The 22084-nt window shown below is 51.1% G+C and overlaps 1 protein-coding gene across 2 annotated transcripts in view; it reads right to left on the bottom strand.

Annotated features, from left to right (window-relative positions):
- Positions 1-22084, bottom strand: part of DENND2A (DENN domain containing 2A) — a 72820-nt gene that overhangs the window by 49723 nt on the left and 1013 nt on the right. The gene's annotated exons all lie outside the window — the stretch shown is intronic.

Genomic DNA, 22084 nt, shown 5'->3' with positions numbered 1-22084 from the left:
AAAGACATATACTAGAATTGAAATAGACGTATTCCATGCCAGTTGCAAACCATAAACACTGAAACCATCCTTTTAAAACACTACTGAATGGGGCTGGCTTTGGGGTGTACCAAGTAAAAGCCACACCACCTGCGGTGCCAGCAGCTCAAATGGACAAAGGTTTGAGTCCCGGCTGCTCCACTTCTGATGCAGCTTCTTGCTAATATGCCTGGAAAAGCAGTGGGAGATGGCCCAAGTGCTTGGGGTCCCTGCACAGGTTGGGGATCTGGAGGAAGCTCCTGGCTTCTGTATTCAGCCTGGCCATTGTAGCTATCTGTGTGGTGGGGAGGGAGCCCTCAGATGGAAGATCTCTCTATCACTCCTTCAAATAAAATCACATGAATCTTAAAACAAAAAAAAAATAGAGTTGTATGCTGCTCAAGAAGGCAGTATGATGGAGCCACAGGAGCATTCCAACTTGGGTTTGAATCCCAGTACAGCTATGGGATCTCAGGCAAGATTACGTCCTCTAACGCTCAGTGATGATAAGCTCTGACAGGCAGGTACCGAGCACAGAAGAATCAGCCCACGTGCCTGGAGTGTGCAGTAAACGGGTTGCTGCCGGCATCCTTCAGCTTTCTTCCCTGATGAAGACAGGAATAATATCCGAGGGAAAACATGAGACAGGCTACACTGCCATGGCTGCTGTTAGCCAGGGGCAAGCCTTGACATCGATGAGTCAAAAACTAAACCAACACCGCAAGCCACAGACATTTGCTAATTCTGGGCTTGGTAAACTGTCCTGACTGCCGTGGGTAAAGCCACCATGAACGGAAGCTCCTCCAGAAACGTGAACTCCCTACAGCCAACTCTCCAGGGTGCCAGAGGCTGGGGTGTCCCTGGCACCTGCAATGCTAGCAGAGTAACTGGTGAACAAGTATCTGTTGCATAAAGGTGCCAGCCATAAGCAAGGCCAAGAAACACACGGCACAACACAGTCGCAACCTGAGGCTCTGTCAGCTGAGGCCCCACCCGAGCAGAGCTTCAGACCCTCAGCCTCAGCCAAGCACTTCCGCATTACAGGGAGTGGGGCACACGCGTCACTGTGGGGAGCTGTGGTCTAGGTTACGCACGTGAGGAAAAATGGGTGCTTCAGAAAGTTCCTGGAAGATGGCAATAGAAGATAAGATTTCAGGGACTGGTACCATGGCAAAGTCCCCTCCTTCAGTGTCAGCACCACACGCGGGCGCCGGTTCAAGTCCTGGCTGCTCCACTTCTGATCCAATGTCTTGCCTATGGCCTGGGAAAGCAGCAGAGGATGGCTAAATTCCATGGACCCCTGCACCTACGTAGGAGACCCAGATGAAGCTATTGGCTTCTGGCTCCTGATCAGCTCAGCTCTGGCTGTTGTAGCCATTTGGGAAGTGAACCAGCACATGGAAGATCTCTCTCTCTCTCTAGCTCTTCCTTTCAAATAAAATAAACGCTTAAAAAGGATAAATTTCAGAGCAAAACATATTCAAAATCCATGCATAGCTTATCCATAAGATGCATTTTCATGAACTTTTTGAGCATTTATATATGTATATGCACACATGCATCTACAATTATATATACACAGATGCTTTCAAAAAAGTTTTTGCACCAAAGTACTGTCATCTTTTAATTCCATTTTCCCATGCACTAGCTGGAGTACCACTGTATGCCTCCAAATGTGATTTTAGATCAGTGTCAGGAAGACGCTAAAAGTTATTTTGAAAGAAAAAGATTTTAGCTCACCTAATGAGTATCCATGTTTTCTTTTTTTAATATTTATTTTTATTGGAAAGGCAGTTTACAGAGAGGAGAGACGGAAGGATCTTCCACCTGCTGGTTCACTCCCCAAGTGGCAACAACAACTGGAGCTCTCTGATCTGAAGCCAGGAGCCCGGAGCTTCCTCCTCCAGGTGGATGAAGGGTCCCACGCGGGTGAAGGGTCCCAAGGCTTTGGGCCGTCCTCGACTGCTTTCCCAGGCAACAAGCAGGGAGCTAGAAGGGAAGCAGAGCAGCCGGGAAACATACTGGTGCCCATATGGGATTCCAGCAAACGCAAGATGAGGACTTTAGCCACCTGGCTACCGTGCTGGGCCCAAGTATCTACGGTTTCAAAATGCGAAACTTTCACCAGCAAGTATCATGACTTACCACAGTGACTTCAGATGTGCCACACACACACACACACACCAAACCACAAAAACATTTTCTGAATATGTAGGTCTGACCCTATAGACATTCTGAAACTCCAGCTGGTGTTCACAGTGAGAGATGAAGAATTGGCAATTTCATGCAGCCCGTTGCTGCTTAGCTTTTTATTCCAAAGACTAATGGGTTGTTTATTTAAAGGTTTCTCCCTCAGTTGGGACATTAGCACATAAATGATGCTGCTGTTCTTGGTTGTACAGCAAGAAATTAGAAACTTGTGAAAATGCAAACACTTTTTTTGTGTGTGTGTGAATCCAGTTTCTTAAATCTGACTAACAGCAGGAAAGCCTTATCTACATTAACGATCAGGACTCCTAACAGCTTACAAACAAGCTAACATGTCACTGTCGCCACTGAGGACAGACTTTCGTCAGAACTGGAGGTCTGCTGTTATTCTGGTTCTCACGGTACCACCACCAAGATGGACAGGATCTGTGCAAACAACTGCCCTTCCACAGACAACCGGCGGGGGAGCATGTAACCAAACATGTCCCACGGACACGGCACAGGAATGAGACACAGGGGCGTGCAGTCAGAGCCCCAGAGTGGAAGGCCAGCTCCGCTTCTTTTCCATCTTAAAAATAACCATCCAGTAATACCAGGCACATTTAGGGTGGTTCGGCCGTTTAAGGTGGTATATCTGCTGACTAAACATAAGACTGCTGGGACCCAGCACAATAGCTCAGTTGGCTAATCCTCCCCCTGCAAGTGTCAGGATTCCATGTAGGTATGGTTCATGTTCCAGCTGCTCTACTTCCCACCCAGCTCCGTTTGTACCCTGGGAAAGCAGAGGAGGATGGCATAATGTAGTGGGACCCTGCACCCACGTGGGAGACCCAAAAGAAATTCTTGGCTCCTGGCTTCAGGTTAGTTCAGCTCTGGTCATTGTCGTCACTTGGGGAGTGAATCAGTGGGTGGAATACTTTGCATAAATCTGCCTTTCCAATAAAAAATAAGTAAATCTTCAAGGCTTCAAAAACCATTCTTGCAAATAAGAATCCTGTTTCTTGATGGGCACTTTATAAGTGCAGGAGCCAAACTGATCTTGTTTGCTGTGTCTGGAACACAGCAGGAAGTAAAAAAAAAATACTCAATAAATGAGTGACGAGGTGAACACACACGACTAATGTGTCCAGAGGTGTGCCCATGTTCTGAATGCCGGCACCGACAGGCGGTGACTGCTGTCATGGCAATCTCTGTGGTTACGCCCCAGGACCCCTTACTCCTGCAGCGACTCCACAGTCACCGAGATCCCATCTGCACACCACAGAGGAACCAAGGCTGGCCTGCCGGAGTGCCACACTGGCGAAGATGGTAGAAATGCGCTATGTGTCCCCCAGGGCCAGGCTGCCTTCTCTGTGCAGCTGCTGCCCCGAAAAGGTCCCCGAGTTCCTATTTTCTAACATTCTGCTGCCCCAGAAGGGGCCCTGGTCTGCAGTGCTCCACAGAATGTACAAGAATATAAGAAATGTTCCTCTGAGAAAAAGGAAACAGCCCTAGTAATCCAAGGGGGAAACTGGCCATGTGGACAAATACGGCTGCAAAGATTTAGAGCTTAAAAATCACCGGTGCGGGCACGTGGGGCTGCTACCAAGGGCCGCATTCGGTACTGGAGTGCCTGGTGCCTGGCTCGGGGCTTGGCGCCACTTGGAATCCAGCTTCCCACTTCTGCAGGTCTGCGAGTGAACTAGCTGGTACACAATCTCTCTCTCTGTTCTTCAAATAAATAAAGAATTTTTTCAAAAATTCATTAAAATACCTATATATTCTCATTATTAGAAAAAAATAACATAAAATAAGCCCCAGACCAGAACGCATATAGGGGATGCAGCCTGAAGCAGCCATGGGCTCCATCATCCCCACACACCTCCAGGCAAGCTCAGATCTCCTGACCACTTGGGTCCCAAGTCTCCAGCACACACACGGAGAGGATTTTCAGGAAGTCCATCAGAACCAGCTGGCAAGGAGCAGCTGCCACGCTCCAGGCAGTGACACCATGGCAGACACAGGGGGTAGACGGGGTAGGAGATGGAGAAGCGGGGCCAACTTGGCAGCTCTTCTCGCTAAAGTGAACAACACGAAGTTCTCTCTGGACCCCGGTTTCCCTTTGGGCTCTGGCATCCCGCGACTGGAAGGTTCAGGTGAGGCCAAGAAGCTGGGGAGAATAATCTCTCAGTGTTCCATCCACTAAGAACTGCTGTCGGCTGTCAGTCGGGGGCTGAGGCAGTGCGAGGGGCAGCAGGCGGGTGGGGGAGAGGCAGCTCAGTGAGGAAGCACAGTCCCATGAGACCATCCTTGCTGAGACTACCTCAACATGAGGCTCGCTGCTGTGTCTCCTGCCACTTCCTTCTCCTCTGCTTCTGCTTTGTTTTAACATTTTTATTTGAAAGGCAAAGAAGCAACATTATAGAGAAAATGAGAGACAGAAAGATCTTCCATCTGCTGTGTCACTCCCTAAACGGCCACAATGACCAGAGCCGAGAGGATCTGAAGCAGAGAGCCAAGAGTTTCTTCCAGGTCTTCCATGTGGGTGCAGGGGCCCAAGGTCTGGGACCATCCTCTGCTGCTTTTCCAGGCCAGAGGCAAGGAGTTGGATGGGAAATGCAGCAGCCGGGACACAAACAGGCACCCACATGGGCTGCTGGTGCCACAAGTGGAGGCTTAGCTTACTACACCACAGCGCCAGCCTCATATTTTTATCTTGTTTAAACCAACAGATACGAACCAGTCTAAATGGGTTGCCTTAGTCTGTGATGTCATAGCTTTAGTTGTTCTGATTGGTATTGTTTTCAAAAGCTGGTATCTTGGGTCTAGGGTAGTGAATTAAGCCTCTGCTGGGGGTGCTGGCATCCCATGCACCCTGGGTGAGTCCTGGCTGCTCCACTTCCCATCCAGCTCCCTGCTAAGGCACCTGGAATGTCAATAGAGGATACCCCAGTTGCTTGGGTCCCTGTACCCACAGCAGAGATGCAGAAGTTCCTGGTTCTTGGCTTTAGCCTGGTCTAGCGCTGGCTGTGGGAGCCATTTAGGGAGTAAATGAGAAGATGGAAGAGCTCTCTCTTTCTCTGTCTCTCCCACTCTCCCTGTAACTCTTTCAGACACACAAATCAATGCGTACATATCTTCACATCTGTGAAGCAGATGAGCAACAGACGCCAGAGGCCATGCGCCATCTGGCATGACACCCACCATGGGTTCAGCAACCATAGATTCCCTCGGTTCTCAGCAGGAAATACCTGGTCAGGGTGCGGGAGAGAAGGGGGACGCCATCTGGACCGAGCCCCTGCTTCCTCCTTGTCACTATCCCCTCAACAGTACAGCGGGACAACTGTTCACACAGCCTTTAGCAGCCTTTAGCAGGGATTCAAAGCAATGCAGAGGAGTATGTGCAAGGGTTGTGGGTTAACACTGCACCGTTCTCGACGCAAAACCCTTGCGCAGCGGCAGAGTCGGGGTTCCCTGGGGTCCAGGACCACCTCCCAGGGAAGCCCAGCTGGATCTGGCAGGATGGCAGTCTCTGCTCCTGTCCCACCCGCATCCACCCACCGCCCTCCACACACAGCGACAACGGCACAAGTCCACACGGCAGCATGCCAGCAGACACGGGGGCAGAGCCAAGGCACAGACCGCTCTGCCAATGACCAAATACTTCCTGTTTCTAGAAGCTGCACTTCTGAGCCCAGGAGATTCCCCCATCCAGTCAGACTGCCCGAGGAATGTGTCTGGGATGAACATACACGTTCCACTTCTCTGACGCTCCAATTCTTGGGTGGCTGGATACATCCAATGCGGTCTAGCCCACTAAGTCACCGAGAGAAATGAGCTTCTGCCACATGCTGCCACACGGATGAGCCTGGAAAACACCACGCTAAGACAGATAGCAGTGGCAAAAGATCATATGTATGTGAAATGTCCAGCCGTGCCCGAGCCACAGACACAGGGGCAGGAGGCAGTGAGGACTGCCAAGGGCGGGGGCGCGGTGACGAAAAGGTTCTGAAGTTACACAGTGATGGTGGCCGCACGATGCAGTGAATATACTACGAAGCACTGAGCTGGATCCTTAGGGACCACCAGGATTCAGACCCAGTCCACAGGCACTTGGTCTCAGTGTAGACGCTTCAGTAGGTCCAAAGAGAAACTGCACGGCGATCAGGGCTAACGTTGATAATCGTGGAATCCAGTCTTCCAACTCACAGCTGTGTCTAACTTCACACAGGAAACTGAGTACGGCCTAGCAGAAATGTAAAATAGGTCTTTTTGCCCTCTGTACAACTTTTCATTTTTAAGATTTATTTATTTTTATTAAAAAAGAGAAAAGGAGAGACAGAAAGATCTTCTATCCACTGTTTCACTCCCCAACTGGCTGCAACAGCCAAAGCTGAGCCAATCTGAAGCCAGGAGCCTGGAACTTCTGAGGGTGCAGGCTCCCAAGGCTTTGGGTCGTTCTTGACTGCTTTCCCAGGCCACAAGCAGGGAGCTGGATGGGAAGCGGGGATTCACCAGTATGGGAATCCCGGTACATACAAGGTTAGGGCTTTAGCTGCCAGGCTACTGCATCGGGCCCGTTGTTTCCCTTTTGAGTGGGTGATTCTCCTTGCAGGTGGAGGGCTAAGATTCCTGGGCTCCTCCGGACGATCCTCCTTGGGGTGTCCCTGGTGAGGTGACACATGTAGGCCTTCGGAATGTCCTCGACACTCTCCACAGGAGTTGAGAAAAACACCAGCCACTTTATTCTGCCTCCCTGTCTCAGAAATACGTCTCCTTTGTGGCCCTGTGTCTCTATTTCCCTGCTTATGCCCCAGTGGGCGTTGATTTTTTTTTTTTTTTGAGAATGTATTGCAGGATCCTCGGGTTCACTGTCAGGAACTCTACCTCAGGATCCCTCTGTTATCAACATTTGGTATTGCTGAGGCCTTTGATTCCCTTTAATCAGGCCATATTGGTCCCTATTGCAGTCAATTTGCCCCCAGGGGTTTCTCAGCAAAATTGCAGGCCCAGTTACCTCTAATGCCATCCAATATATCCGGATGAATCTATATGACCAAGTCTCGGAGCTGTCAAGACCCCTCCCGACCCGATTCCTCATCCCCGAGACCACTTTAAGCAATAGTCGCCCAGTTAGGCAACGCCAGACTCGGCTGGGGCCAGGGTACAAGGCTGCCGCCCCTCGTCAGTCTCTCTGGCTTCTCTCCATGGGTGGGTCCAGGTGCTTCCGTGTAGCTCATTACTCCTGGCCCTTCTGTTCCACAGTCCTCAGGGACCCAGGTCATGTAATCGCCTTCCCTTTGCACTTGAACTCTAGCAAGAGCCCCTCTCAGCTCTTGGTTCTTGGGTGGCTTGAGCAGACGCTGGCATCTGCCCAGTGGAAAGTCTAGTTTGGATGTGTAACAGTCTCTTACATGGCAAAGCCAGGATGACATCTCCTGTGCTGATTTGATTCAGCTATCACTGGATACTGGGTTAAATGAACTGCTCCTTTTTGGAGCTAAGAAACTAAGTACTGCTTAGTGCTTTATGTCAGATATTTGTCACTGTTTTTCCAACTAGGACTGTTCAATGGAGAAAAAAACAAAATTCTGCAAATATCGTTTTTGCATTTTTACACCAAACTGAAGGACAGATTTGTCCAGAAAAATACTGCCTTCCATCTACAGTCTGCTACTTCACCGAAGAGTCAAAGGAAGGTGTGTGACGTGTGTCCCAACGTGAGGAGGCTCATCAATCACGCCTCTATATCCCTAAGGCTGAGGCCATGCACACTTGGGCTGCCTAGACAGTTGGGTGTGAGCTGGTCATTCTTTACACCATCCACGTCACGAGAGCAGCTCCAACAGGGTCCCCTTCTGTCCCTGGGGACATGCTGCATGACGCTGAAGGTGCCAGGCACACCTGCAGACCTAGTAAGGCTGCAGTCCTGAGACCTAACCCTTCTGAAGCTCTCAGAAACGTTATAACACAGTGGGCTGAGCCGCTGGGAGAAGCTGAACAGGCCACGGGATCAGGTGCACAGTGCCTGTTCTGCCTTCCCAATAGAACCCCACTGAAGAACTCCGGCCTTAGACACGTGCAAGGCATTTGAAATCTATGAGAGAGCAGATCTCACACACACACACGCACACACACGCCCCACCTGCTCCCATCCCCCACTGGCAAGGACATATGTGAATGAAAAACATTTACAAGAGACTACGTGGTCTGGCAAGCAGAAGGAAGTGCTGAGTTAATGAAGAGGAAGGGGGTGGCTGGCTCCTTTTCCCAACCTTCTATTTATGGGAACCTTTTGGCTCCAGGAAATGCTGAGCCCCCTCTCCCAGGCCCCTGTGGGGAGTGACGCCTACGCTGGCTGACCCAGACCACCACAGCCTCCTGCTGCCACAGCAGCTCTCTCCTGGTGCACCCAGCGAGTGGGGGAAGGGTGGTCACTGGGAACCCAGCCTGCAAGGGGCAGAGGTCCCAGTGCAATGAGGAAATCTAGAGAGGAAGGGCAAAGAGGGAGACCTAATGAAGCTGGAAAAGCCCCTGGCGTGGACGGGCTCCCACACATGAGCGGGAAGTCAGGCCTGCACATGACCGCACATGGCCTGGGCGGTGTGGGTCACCTGGCCCACAGTGTGCAGCCAGGGGCAGAAGAACGCGAGGCTGCCATGTGTCACCCGCTCCAGGGCTTGTCCTCTGCTCCACACTCCTCCGGATGACTCTTACGCCTTTTCAAAGGTGGCTTTGAAAAACTATTTCTTTTCATTTTACTTGAAAATAAGAGACAGAGACAAGCAGACAGACCTTCCAAAGGTTGGGTCATTGTTCAAACGCAACAGCCAGGGCTGGACCAGGGCTTGAAGCCAGGAGTTCGGAACTCAGGCTGGGTCTTCCACATGGGAAGCAAGGATCCAACTGCTGGAAGAATCACCTGCAACCTCCCAGGGTGCACATCAGCAGGAAGCTGGCTCAGAAGCAGAGCTGGGACGGAAATCCCGGCCCTCCCATATGGGGAGGATCCCAAACAGCGCCTTTTGTTTTGTTTTAAGATTTATTTTATTTTTATTGCAAAGTCAGATATACAAAGAGGAGAGACAGAGAAGAATATCTTCTGTCTGATGATTCACTCCCCAAGTGACCACAAGGGCCGGTGCTGTGCCAATCCAAAGCAAGAAGCCAGTAATGTCCTCCAGGTCTCCCACGTGGGTACAGGGTCCCAAGGCTTTGGGCCGTCCTCAACTGCTTTCCCAGGCCACAAGCAGGGAGCTGGATGGGAAGTGGAGCTGCCGGGATTAGAACCAGCGTCCATATAGGATCCCGGCGCATTCAAGGCAAGGACTTTAGCCACTAGGCCACCGCGCCAGGTCCCCAAACAGCGTCTTAACCAACTGGCTCAAGGGCCACCCCAGTGATTCACACTTCTATGGAGAGGCTGTCTCAGGAGAACATGGGTCTACCAGATAGTCAAATGTTCTTAGGGAAAGTGTTCACTTTTTCCCTCATTTTTAAACATTTATTCATTCATTTGAAAGGCAGAGACAGAGAGAGAAGTCTTCCATCCCCATGCTCATTTTCCAAACAGGCCCAATGGTCAAAGCTGCGCCAGTCTCAAGTCAGGAACCAGGAGCATCCTTGGAGCCCCCCACATGGGTTCAGAGGCCCAAGCACTGGAAACATGCCTCGCTACCCTCTTGGGTGCTCCAGCAGGGAGCTGGCACAGAAGTGGAACAGCTGGGATTTGCACCTATGCCAACATGGGACACTGGCACAGGAAGTATTGCCTCACTCACAGTGCCTTTGTGCCAGCTCCAAGGTGCATTTTTCTTTTCCCTTGATTTTTTTTTTCTAACTGAGGAGCCCACCGGTTCTCATAGAGATTTCCAGAATTATTGATTTTGTTTTGGCTTTTAGAAATTCTTGGTTACAGGGGTGGCAGTACCAACACCCATATGTGCTCCGGCTCGTGTGTGAGCTGTTGTATTTCTGATCCATCTCCCTGCCAATAGGTTGGGAAAAGCACTTGAAGATGGTCTGTGAGCTTGGGCCCTTGCTAATCTGTAGCGTGAACCAGGAGATGAAAGATCTCTCTCTCGTCTCTCTGTCTCTCCCCTCCTCTCCGTAACTCTGACATTCAAAGCAATTATTTTTTTTTTTTAATTACTAGGATGCTAAGAGTTAAGCAACAATAACAAAAACCATGTGTGCAATAGTGATCGGGCGCATTCACCAATGCCCCTACTGAATGCCTCCTCACTTATTAAAGAAAACATAGCCACATAGTGTCAGAGCTTCTGCCCGCCCTGAGCTGGGGAGGAGGGGAGACGTGGCATTAGCAGGAAATGACCTGCAGGTTGAGAAGAAAACGGGAGGATGACACACAAGTCACAGAGAGAGGGACAGGGACAACATCCCAGAGAAACGGAGACCAAGCACAGAGGCTGCCAGAGCCATGGAGGCACCACAGACCCCACCAAGGCAGACGGTGTGGGGCAATGTGCGTGCACGCACATCCAATGCTGTGTCCAAGCACACAGCATGGAGAAGCAACAGTGAGAACGCCCTACTGACAAATCACTCGGGGGCCTAGAGAGACAAGGTCTCCCCCCCCAGACACACACACACACACATATGTTCTCATTTCATTATTCCCACTCACACCACTTCCAAAAATCTAGTTTAAATCCCAGCTTCTGCAAACAAAATACCATGCCTATCTGGGTCATCCCAAAGTTCCCTCCACCTGTCCAAACTTCTATAGCAACGATGAACCCACTCGATCATCTAACTAAACGCCCATGCCTTTGTGTTATCTTTCCTATACTGGAATTTAAATGTATTATACATACATTTTTTGGCTCAGCGTTTCCTGTGCATTCATTGCTATGAGTTGAGCTGTAGTAAGGAATGAGTGCCCAATCTTTGTTGTGCACATCCTGTTCCCTAGGCAGGATTGCACCTGAATTGTTTCTTTCCTTTCAACTCCAAAAACTTTGCTGTAGATCCGGGAACTGGCACCTGCAGGGATGCATCTTCCCCCAGCTGTGTGGCTGCTGAATCACTCCAGCTTGTCAGACTCCGCTGCGGGAACCGAGTCCAGCTGCAGGCCTTGGGGACATGGCACAGGCTCCCAGAACTAAAACAGGGATTCAGTGAAGTCTATGAGCTGTTTTATTCAAAGCACCCAGCACTAAGACCCCTGCTCTCCTCTCCTCTCCTCTCCTCTCCATCCTTGCCCATCAAGCTTGCCCTGGCACTAGACACAGGCCGGCAATCCTCCCCCACTTACAGCCGGCAGCTACACACTGCCAATCTGTGACTTTGTCTCTTTGCGCATGCTTTCCTGACATTCATTTTCACCTGACCTCACCAAATGCAACACTGAAGAAGGAGGTGCTGGCACTGTGGTGCACTACGTAAAGCAGTGCTGGCATCCCATAGAGACTCCAGTTCAAGTCCCAGCTGCTCCACTTCCCATCCAGCTCCCTGTTCATGTACCTGGGAAAACAGCAGAGGATGGCCCAAGTACTTGGGCCCCTGCACTCATGCAGGAGACTTGGAAGAAGCTCCTGGCTCCTGGCTTGTCGACATTTGGGAAGTGAACTTGCAATGGAATCTGCTCTCTCTCCCTCCCTCTGTAATTCTGTCTTTCCAATAAACAACAAAAACAACAACAACAAAATCCTTTCAACTTACTGAGGGAAGACAGGAAGGGCCACCATGGGACCCACCTAGCTCCTGAGCACCCAGGGCCCCTGTCCCGCCCCCCTGGGGGCTGTAAGTTCACACCACCCACGAAAGAGCAGTTGTCATGAAACGCACCTGAAGGTCAGGCTCATTGGCTTCCTGGCATGCCACCTCGCACTGCAGCTGTGAGGCCTGCAAGCCCCTCCCTTCCCACCTCCTTTGTCCCTCTCGCCTTCCTGTCCTCCTCTTCCCTTCCGCTGCCTCGGACTCCTGCCCACCCTCTTTTGCTGGCTTCTGTTCTTTCTTTCCATGAGCAGAGAGTTTCCAGGCCTGGCTCCCCGCCAGCACATTTGGACAAAAGACAGCAATCTTGGAGGGAGACGTCATCTCCCATCCCCTCGCGAGGGGGGCCAGCCAGCTCCGAGCGGAGCTGAGGCTGCTCCGGGCTGCTTTAGGTGCTGGGAAAACAGCAAGAGACTCCATCACACAGGCTGAAAGCCACCAGCCCCAGGATGGAATTTCGGTGCACCCTGAGTTGTGGGACCTTGGAAAAAGTTAACGTTTCTGAGTCTTGGTTCTCTCCTCTGTAAAAAAGAGGGAATATTAGCACTAACTCTGAAAAAGCTGCAGAAAGGATTAAATGAGCTTGCACCTGCCAAGCATTCAGCACAGCGTAGGACCCTTGCAAAGCCCTGATGAATGTCTTCCGCTGTTCTAAAATGAACTTCACCTTGCCAAACAGCACTGATAGTAGTCACAACACAGGACCTTGTATTCGTGATGGTATCACTCCACATCTCCAAGACAGCTGCATCCCCAGCCCTGCTCGCTTGCCTGTGTGGCAACAAGAACACAGTCACGGTTGCGTTACAGTCCCACCACGTTGGTTCTGAGGCAGGTCAATGTGAACGCTCAGCCTCACTGGCTAAGATGCCAACCGCGGAGCAGGGAGGAGGCTCCCTGGGGCCGGAGGAGCCTGCTCCTGACCTCCTGCGAGCCAAGGCCCCCATTTGTGTTTGTTTACTATCTGTGCCTGGTGTTTTGCACTGAGAAGTTACGCAATGCCCGGGAATGTGCTCATTTGTTCATCTAGCTGAGTGTTGAGATAGGGGACAGCAGTGTTCGCCTAAGCTCTCACTTAGCTAATTGGAGCCAGCATCGATGGATTTAATCAGTAAAGTTAGTCGGCAAGCTAAACAAAGTTCTCGGTGTGAGGTGCTGTGGGGTGATACACACACGTCTAAAGAAGGTTCCCGGGTTCTCAACCTAGAGCTACAAGACACAGACCCATCTAATCGCATGCAATACATGTCAGCAGCCGCTCCAGGCAAAAAGTGGGGCAGCAGCAGAGACACCCGACAGAGACTGAACGGTAGTGGAAAGTGCTATATATATATATATAAATCTTGGCCAATACACTGATTCAACAGGTTAATCCTCTGCCTGCCGGCAATGGAATCCCATATGGGCACTGGTCTGTATCCAGGCTGCTCCACTTCCCGTCCAGCTCCTTGCTTGTGGCCTGGGAAAGCAGTCAAGGATGGGCCAAATCTTTGGAACCCTGCACCCACGTGGGAGACCTGGTAGAAGCTCCTGGCTCCTGGTTTTGAACTGGCTCATCTTTGGTCCTTGCAGACAAAGCTGGGGAGTAAACCAGAGGATGGAAGATTTTTCTTCTCTCTCTTCTCTGTAAATCTGCCTTTCCAAAATAAATAAATAAATAAAATAAAAAAGTGCAGCATGAATGCTAGAGGTCAGAATAGCCTTACTGTTAAGCCTGAATTAGCTGGATTTCAGGAAGCTCTGTGTGGTCCCTGGAAAGTGGGGTGCCCAGGAGGCTTTGAGCAGTAGATGAGGAGCACAGAGGCATTTCAGTTCATGGACATGTGATATGGATGCTTTGGGGCACATCCATGGTAAATGAACTTGGATCTGGCTCACAACAAGGGAGGGTCAGTGATGTCAAGTGCATTAGTTAAGGCAGAGGGCCCGGTGCGGTAGCCTAGCCGCTGAAATCCTCATCTTGCATGCACCAGGATCCCATAAGGATGCCAGTTCTAATCCCGGCAGCCCTGCTTTCCATCCAGCTCCCTGCTTGTGGCCTGGGAAAGCAATCGAGGACAGCCCAAAGCCTTGGGACCCTGCACTCTCGTGGGAGACCCGGAAGAAGCTCCAGGCTCCTGGCTTTGGATCGGCTCATCTCCAGCCATTGCGGCCGCTTGGAGACTGAATCATCGGACAGAAGGTCTTCCTCTCTGTATATCTGACTTTCCAATAAAAATGAATAAATCTTAGAAAAAAAAAAAAAAAAAAACCGAAGAAGTGCGAGAACCATGCGCCGGTTGTTGGAGTCAGCATCAGCGACCTGGAACAAGATGTCAGCAGGTGGTTAGGGCCGGAAGCCAGATTTCAGGGGTGTGAGGAAGAGGCACGCAGCTGACGCATGGGACTCTTCCAGCTACTCTCTCGCCATCCCAGAAGAAGCATTCTTTCCCTGCTCCCCCAACACAAGGGCTGCCTGAACCCCAGGGGAGAGTGTGCACCTAGAATCAACCCCCACTGTCCTTCCCCCAGGAACTCTGGGCTGGGTTCCGTTCCAGGGAATGCGAGCCTGGGATAAGGGGCTCTCCCAGCTCTGTATCTGTGGTGCTGGAATCCCTGGGTCTTGGTTACTCTGAGAAGCAAGCAGCCGCCCACTCCTCCTGTCGGCCGTTTTCCACCCCCTTGGACACAGCAGTGGTCAGCTGGAGAGCACACAGAGCGCGGACGGCCTTTGGATGTCCTGGGAGCTTGTGTGTGTTTGCTGACGGTCACGAGCGTAGCTGATGAGACACCCACAGATGTGAAGGGTGACGGCGGCTGTGAGACATGCCAGGGGGGCTGCACTTGGGGTTGGACAGTCCCATGCTCCACTCAAAACCACAACATACCTCACCTCTTTACTAAGTCAGAGGCCTCCTGAGGCCCAGAGAGTCCCTCTGCTGGGGAAGCCCGGAGTGTAGGGCCGGAGGCTTGAGGACGCTCCTGTAGGTCCAGCACCACTGTCACGAGGTTAGTGACTGAGACACCAGGCCCCCTCCAACACAGCGGCTGCAAGCCGTCAGTCTCAAACTGGCCTGTCTTTCTAGTGCTGTGATTAAATGTGAGCAGCTTTTCCCCCAGCTGTCCCCTGCCTGGAGGAGGTCGGTCTTCATCACGAATTGCTGTATGATCCCACACAACTGAATGCCTCTACTTGATCATGTGACAAGGCTGGGACTGTGTTTCCCAAATCCAAGGACAGAAGAGTCCTACTCCAACACTTTCAGCAAGAGGCGAAAAGGCAGCCGTTACTGCTCCTCTATGGTGAACTGGGAAGGCAGGAACAGTCATACCACTTCCGACAACTCAATGCACAGAAACAAGTCCACAGGTTGCCCGCCTGGCTCCTGGTCCCTGAACTCAGGCCCCGACTCTGGGTGGGTTTGGCGGGTAGGTAGCAGACAAGAAAGGCCACAAGCCAGAGGAAGGGCATCCACTCACCACAGCCTCGGTCAACACGACTTGCCCAGTAGATGGGCTGGCAGGACACAGCAGGCCACATTCAGCTCTCAACCCTGGTCGGTGTGGCCACATGAGGTTTGCAGGGGCAGTTCTAGCTTAGGTCTGGCATTCATCAAGTAATGATTTGGTATTAGTGCCTTCTTTTTTATGTATATACAAAGTATATCTTATATGTAACATTGTTTACATAGTTGAGAGGGATGCATGCCCCGTGGGACTCTGGTTGGGGTGAGGCGGGTCAAGGTATGGAGGAAGGTAGGTGGGACAAATGCTTCAGCTCTCTTTTCTTTTATCTCCTGTGGCTGCTGGGGGGGAAGGGGTCAGGGGGACGAGAAGGGGCTGCTCCTTGGGGTCAATCCACATTAATACTGGGGCATGGGGGAAGGTCTAGAGACTCTGAGGTGGGGAAGAATATTCCAAGGGTGTAATTTGAGTGGTTTTGATAGTTCTGAGACATTGTCGGCTTCACTGGACCAGAGTTGAGAAAATCTTTCCAAAGTCTGTTGGCTGACCACCAAGTCCACCTTAGCGCATCCACAGACCCAGACACTTGCTGAAAGCTTGGCCAGGAGAGTTGTCCAACCTGTTTTGCTTTCTGTCCTCTGCTGGCCGAGATGAGCTGGCTGGCACCTGGGCATGCTGCCCACTGCTTAGGCACTAGCAAATGAGGAGGCCCAGTTCTGGTACATGCACTCCAAGAATGACCATAGACTTTGTGAATTGCCCTGTGGCCAGGGTTTGAGTCCAGTTCTAGTTGGGGAGTGACCAGAACCTCTCTTGGGGGGATCGCCGGCTCGATAAGTGCCATCTATTTATTTTTAAAAGTATCACAGTTTGTACAAATGATTATTCTATTCAATATCCTTGGTGGATATGTAGAAAATTTAGAGTAAGTCAAATTCACTCCTTTCTGCATCTTCTGAGAATCATGGGGATATGGGGACGGAGGGCAGGAGGAGGACACTCTGGGTCATCTCACTAGGGGACTCTTTTGGGTCAACCACCCCAGCCCTCTGGGGTTTGAATCTACACAATAAATCAAAGTGTGCTTATGAGTGATCAAGATGGGAGGGGGCACAAAACCAAGAGCAAGAAACCGAAGTGGGACTTGAGGAACTGGTGTTATGACCTGGGGGGTAAGCTGCTGCTCCACTTCCAATCCAGCTCCCTGTTAACGTGCTGAGAAAGCAGCAGACAGCAGAAGACGGTCCAAGTACTGGGGCTCCTGAACCCACAGGGAGACCCAGGTGAAGCTCCAAGCTCCTGACTTCAGCCCAGCTATTGTGGCCATTTGGGGAGTACACCAAAAGGTAGATCTCTCTGTCTCTTCCTCTCTCTTTCTCTAACTCTGCTTTTCAAATAAATAGATCTGGCTTTTTATTTAAATAAAAAATAAAGGGCCAAGGTGGTAGCCTCGTAGCTAAAATCCTCGCCTTGCACATGCTGGGATCCCATATGGGCACTGGTTCTATTCCCCGCAGCCCCGCTTCCCATCCAGCTCCCTGCTTGTGGACTCAGAAAGCAGTCAAGGATGGCCCAAAGTCTTGAGACGCTACACCCACGTGGGAGACCAAGAAGAAGCTCCAGGCTCCTGGCTTCGGATGGGCGCAGCTCCAGCTGTTGCGGCCACTTAGGGGGTGAATCATTGTATGGAAGATCTTTCTCTCTGTAAATCTGACTTTCCAATAAAAAATGAAATAAATCTTATAAAAAAAGCTACCAAAGGGGCCAGTGCAATGGCTTAGCTCGCTAATCCTCTGCATGCCAACATGAGTATCTCATATGAGTGTTGGCTCTTGTTCTGACTGCTCCACTTCCCTTCTAGCTCGCTGCTTGTGGCCTGGAAAGTGGCAGAGGACGGCCCAAAGCCTTGCACCCTGCACCTGCATGGGGAACCATAGGAACTTCTTCTTCTTTTTTTTTTTTTTTAAGATTTATTTATTTTATTACAAAGTCAGATATACAGAGAGGAGGAGAGACAGAGAGGAAGATCTTCCGTCCGATGATTCACTCCCCAAGTGAGCCACAACGGCCGGTGCTGCGCCGATCCGAAGCCGGGAACCAGGAACACTCTTCCGGGTCTCCAACGTGGGTGCAGAGTCCCAAAGCATTGGGCCGTCCTCAACTGCTTTCGCAGGCCACAAACAGAGAGCTGGATGGGAAGTGGAGCAGCTGGGATTAGAACCGGCGCCCATATGGGATCCCGGGGTGTTCAGGGCGCTAGGCCAGGCCGCCGGGCCCAGCCATAGGAACTTCTTGGCTCCTGGCTTCAGATCAGCTCAGCTCTAGCCAATGCAGCCATTTGGGCAGTGAACCAGCAGCTGAAAGATCTTTCTGGCTCACCTTCTCGCTATAAATCTGCCTTTCCAATAAAAATAAATAAATATTTTTTAATTTAAAAAGTTAACAAAACTCAAAAGAAAGGATTTGCTATGTGACTGTGCTACATCATTTAACTTCATATTAAATCCAACAGAAACTCAGAGTAAAGTCGGTGGGGGTCTAGCGTGGGGACACTTGTGTCAAAGCAGCAGGTAGCAACATGTCAGAGCCGTTTTAAGAATGAGTATCGGGCCCGGCGGCCTGGCCTAGCGGCTAAAGTCCTCGCCTTGAACGCACCCGGGATCCCATATGGGCGCCGGTTCTAATCCCGGCAGCTCCACTTCCCATCCAGCTCCCTGCTTGTGCCTGGGAAAGTAGTCGAGGATGGCCCAAAGCCTTGGGACTCTGCACCCACGTGGGAGACCTGGAGGAAGTTCCTGGCTCCTGGCTTCAGAATGGCTCAGCTACGGCCGTTGGGGTCACTTGGGGAGTGAATCATCGGATGGAAGATCTTCCTCTCTATCTCTCCTCCTCTCTGTATATCTGACTTTCAAATTAAAAAAAAAAAAATCTTAAAACAAAAAAGGAGAGCTGAGCAGCAAGTTTGGAGTAGCAGTTGCCCTGCCAGCTGGGTGCCACGCACGGCTGCTGAGCCCTGAGCCCAGCACCCTGCCGATGCACAGCCTGGCGGGATGCAGGTGATGGTTCAAGCAGTCCCTGCAGCCTAAGTGAAGACGTGCGTTGAGTTTCCACTGTAACTTCACTCCACCCAGTCCTGGCTGCTATAGGCATTTGGGAAGGGAATTGGTGAATCTGGGAAGTGCAAGCATTCGGAAAATTGAATTTGGGATGGGAGTTCCCTGTCTCTCAAAATAAAATTTAAAAAAAATAATAATAAGAGAAAAGAAAACAGGTTGTGTAGGTTCCACGTGGAATTACCACAAAATACTGCTGTTATGATAACAGGCTACAAACAAGGAAAGCACGCTTCCATTTGTGTAAAGAAGAAGGAACATGTATGAGTAAATACAGTTTCATTTTTCATCATATTCTTTTTATGCATTATATTCATTGAGGTAAGTTAACTGAAAAACTCAGTGACACTTTTTAAATGAAAGAGAAGAAAAGGTAATGCATTTGCTATGGCCTGAAGTGCTCTGACAGGCCCAAGGTCATGCAGGCCTGGGGGTCCTGGGAAGAACCCTGGGTGAGAGTCCCCAGGCTGGGCTCAGGAGTGGCCCGGTTCTGGCCCCGCTCCCACCGTCCTCTGAAGGCCACCGTCCTCCAAGGACGCTTCTGTCAGACTCTTCCTGGCAGCTCAGTCAGTTAGAGAAGCAGCTAACTCCTCTTCCAGCCCACTGGGCTGCAAGGCAAAGACACCAAGGCCCAGGGGAAGCCACACACAGCAGCCCTCTGGACCCCCAAGGGCCAAGGGCTCCACTTCCAGGCAACTGCAAGTTGAATAGATACATTGCTGTCGGTATCAGACTGATCGGATTTTACCAGGCTGCAAGGCTGTTTCTGGCCACCTGGCCATCTGCTGGCTTTACAACACTACTGCTGAGTTTCCAGGCACTGACTTGCCACCTGTAACTCAAGGGGACACACAAGGGGCTGCAGTTCGTGTCCCAGCTGCTCCACTTTCCTTCCAGCTCCCTGCTTACAGCCTGGGAAAGCGGTCGAGGACAGCAAAAAGCCTTGAGACCCTGCACCCATGTGGGAGACCTAGAAGAAGCTCCTGGCTCCTGGCTTCAGATCAGCTCAGCTCCAGATGTTGCAGCCACTTGGGGAGTGAACCAGCGGTTGGAAGATCTTCCAGTCTGTCTCTCCTCTTCTCTGTAAATCTGACTTTCCAAGAAAAAAAAATTAAATAAAAAAAGAAGTGGAATAACCAGTGGATTTTTGGAGACTATTTAATATTGTTTTTTATGATGTTTACATAGTTAGGGTGGAATGGGTCAAGGATTAGCGGAAAGTGGGTAAGTCCATTGTTTCCAATTTTTTTTTTCTTTTTCCTGTAATCTGGGGAAAACTAAGGGTGAAACCGCACCCAGACTCCCAACTGCCTCAGAACCTCTTTTTGAACACTTAAAATCAGGCAATTTACAGAGAGAAGTGGCCACAACGGCCAGAGCTGAGCTGATCCAAAGCCAGGAGCCAGGAACCAGGAGATTCTTCTGGATCTCCCACACAATGCAATTTCCCAAGGCTTTGGGCCTTTCTCTACTTATTTCCCAGGTCACAAGCAGGGAACTGCATGGGAAGTGGAGCAGCCAGGATAGGAACCGGTGCTTATCTGGGATCCCGGCACATGCAAGGCAAGGACTGTAGCCACTAGGCTACCGTGCCGGACCCAGTATCACACCACACACCACTCCACCCCTTGAATCCGAAATACATCTTCTAACATATTGGGGGGAAAAAGGCTTAGTTGGCATTTTAGCAAGGCGTGGGCAGAGTCTATAGACATTCTGTGCACACCCCACAGGGAAGGGTCCATCCAATGACCCTCCCAGCTCTCAGCTCCCACTCCTTGTCCCTTTGGCAACTGCCCAGGCCTCCCTGAGCAGTAGACCTAAGGTCCCCTGAGCTCTAATCCCTGAACGGCCAGCTGCACATCAGGTGTGGGGACATGACGACACACAGCACCCCTGGGACACGAACTTGCCAGTCTGAATACAATCCTGAAGTCTTTGCCCTATCTCCCCGCCCACGCACCTGCTGGGCAGGATTTCTAAATTCTGGCCCTTCTCAGGCAACTGCCAGCCTGCTCCTCTTGTCGCTGGGCACCTGCATGTCTGGCTCTCTGCGGGCAGGGAAGGAGAGCCCACTGACTGCCCCATAGGCTTCCGGGGGCCCCAGCTGCCCCATGCTGCAACTGCCCACACCCTCAGCTGACAGCCAGGCTGCACCATGGCCAAGTCATCAAGCCCTGACTGCCCGCATCACACAGGAAACCAGTCACATGACAGTCACGTGAGCTGACTCCTCCCATCTTTGGGAACACTGACAATGAAGGGTTTTTTTTTTGGTCTTATCTTTTTTGTTTGTTTATGCAATGAAGACTCCCCTCTCCCTCCACCGTGTTACTCCTCATTCAGTCTTTACATAAAGTTCCACATGACAAATTCCCAGTTGAGTTCCATTCCAGGAAAAAGTTTGCTCTGGAAATTAATTTGTATGCTTTCTGTTGTCCAAAATCCAAAACGATGCAATCTAGTGTGTTTTTGTTTGCCCCTAAGCTGCCAGAAAACTTGGAGCCAAATGCGTGGTCCAAGTGTCGTCATCGGCTCCAGTCAGGCCATTCAGAATGTCTATTCCTTCAGCTTTGCTTTCTCCAGGGCACTTCAATAGCTGGATTCAGTCTGAGTCACCTCACCCTGTGCCCAAACTCGTCACCAGGGCCTATCTCCTGAGCCCCAGAACACTTCCGTCCCCTGCAGCCTGCCTACTGCTGCCATCATCCCACCCATCCCACCCATCAGTGATGTGGGGTGGGTGCAGGGTGCTGAGCAGCCTTGGCTGTGTGCTCCAAAGCTCTAGCCAACAAGCAGAGGGGACTTTCTAAGAACCAGGCCAAGCCTACCTACCCCTCCTGCTCCCAGGAGCTCCCCCTACTCACACATTCTTGCTTCCCTCTGCCAGTGCAGCCTCACCTCTACACACACACCCCTCTGCAGCCTGCAACCACCACGAACTCTCCCCACCCTTGCCTCTCCCAGCCCTCCTGGTCACTTGGCGGGCAGGAAACAACCTCTTGCCTGCTTTGTGTTCTTGTTGAAGAGGTCTCCCAGGTTCAGGCCTAGGTCTCCTGCAGTTGGGAGACCTGCCGCCCCCCATCTCTTACCCCATTCCACCCTAAGGTGCCTTAGCTCTATGGCATGTTGCACTCACAATCAGGCCCACCAGGCCTGGCTTTCATTTCATCTTGCATCATGCTGTTGGATGGAGGGTTCCTGGAAGAGGGCCTTGCACCTGTGTGTATACACAGCACTGGCAGGCTTCAAACCATCGACGAGCACGCCAGCCCCTTCTGTCAGCCCTCCCTTTGCCTTTCTTAAAAAACACTCTGTTGGTCCCTGACTTCAACTCTGAATTCTGCCCCCTCCCAAGCTGCCCAACCTCAAAGACTCTGAACTGCACCCTGGGTATAGCTGCTGTTTGAGCGATATGAGGAGCAGAGATCCAGTTCTTGCAGGCAGGAACCAGAGAAAGTGATAGTGTAATGACAAGATTACTGTAGACCATCCACTGCCACCCTTGTCACCACTTAGCCCTCTGCCACCCCAAGGCGGTGGCAGTCACAGCCCTAAGGCGTCTGGACACTGTCTAGCCCCAA

This window comes from Ochotona princeps, chromosome 25 (assembly GCF_030435755.1).
Source record: "Ochotona princeps isolate mOchPri1 chromosome 25, mOchPri1.hap1, whole genome shotgun sequence".
In the NCBI taxonomy this organism is placed as follows: Eukaryota; Metazoa; Chordata; class Mammalia; order Lagomorpha; family Ochotonidae; genus Ochotona; species Ochotona princeps.
The sequence above is the reverse complement of the archived record's forward strand: the minus strand, read 5'-3'. Positions and strand labels throughout refer to the sequence as shown.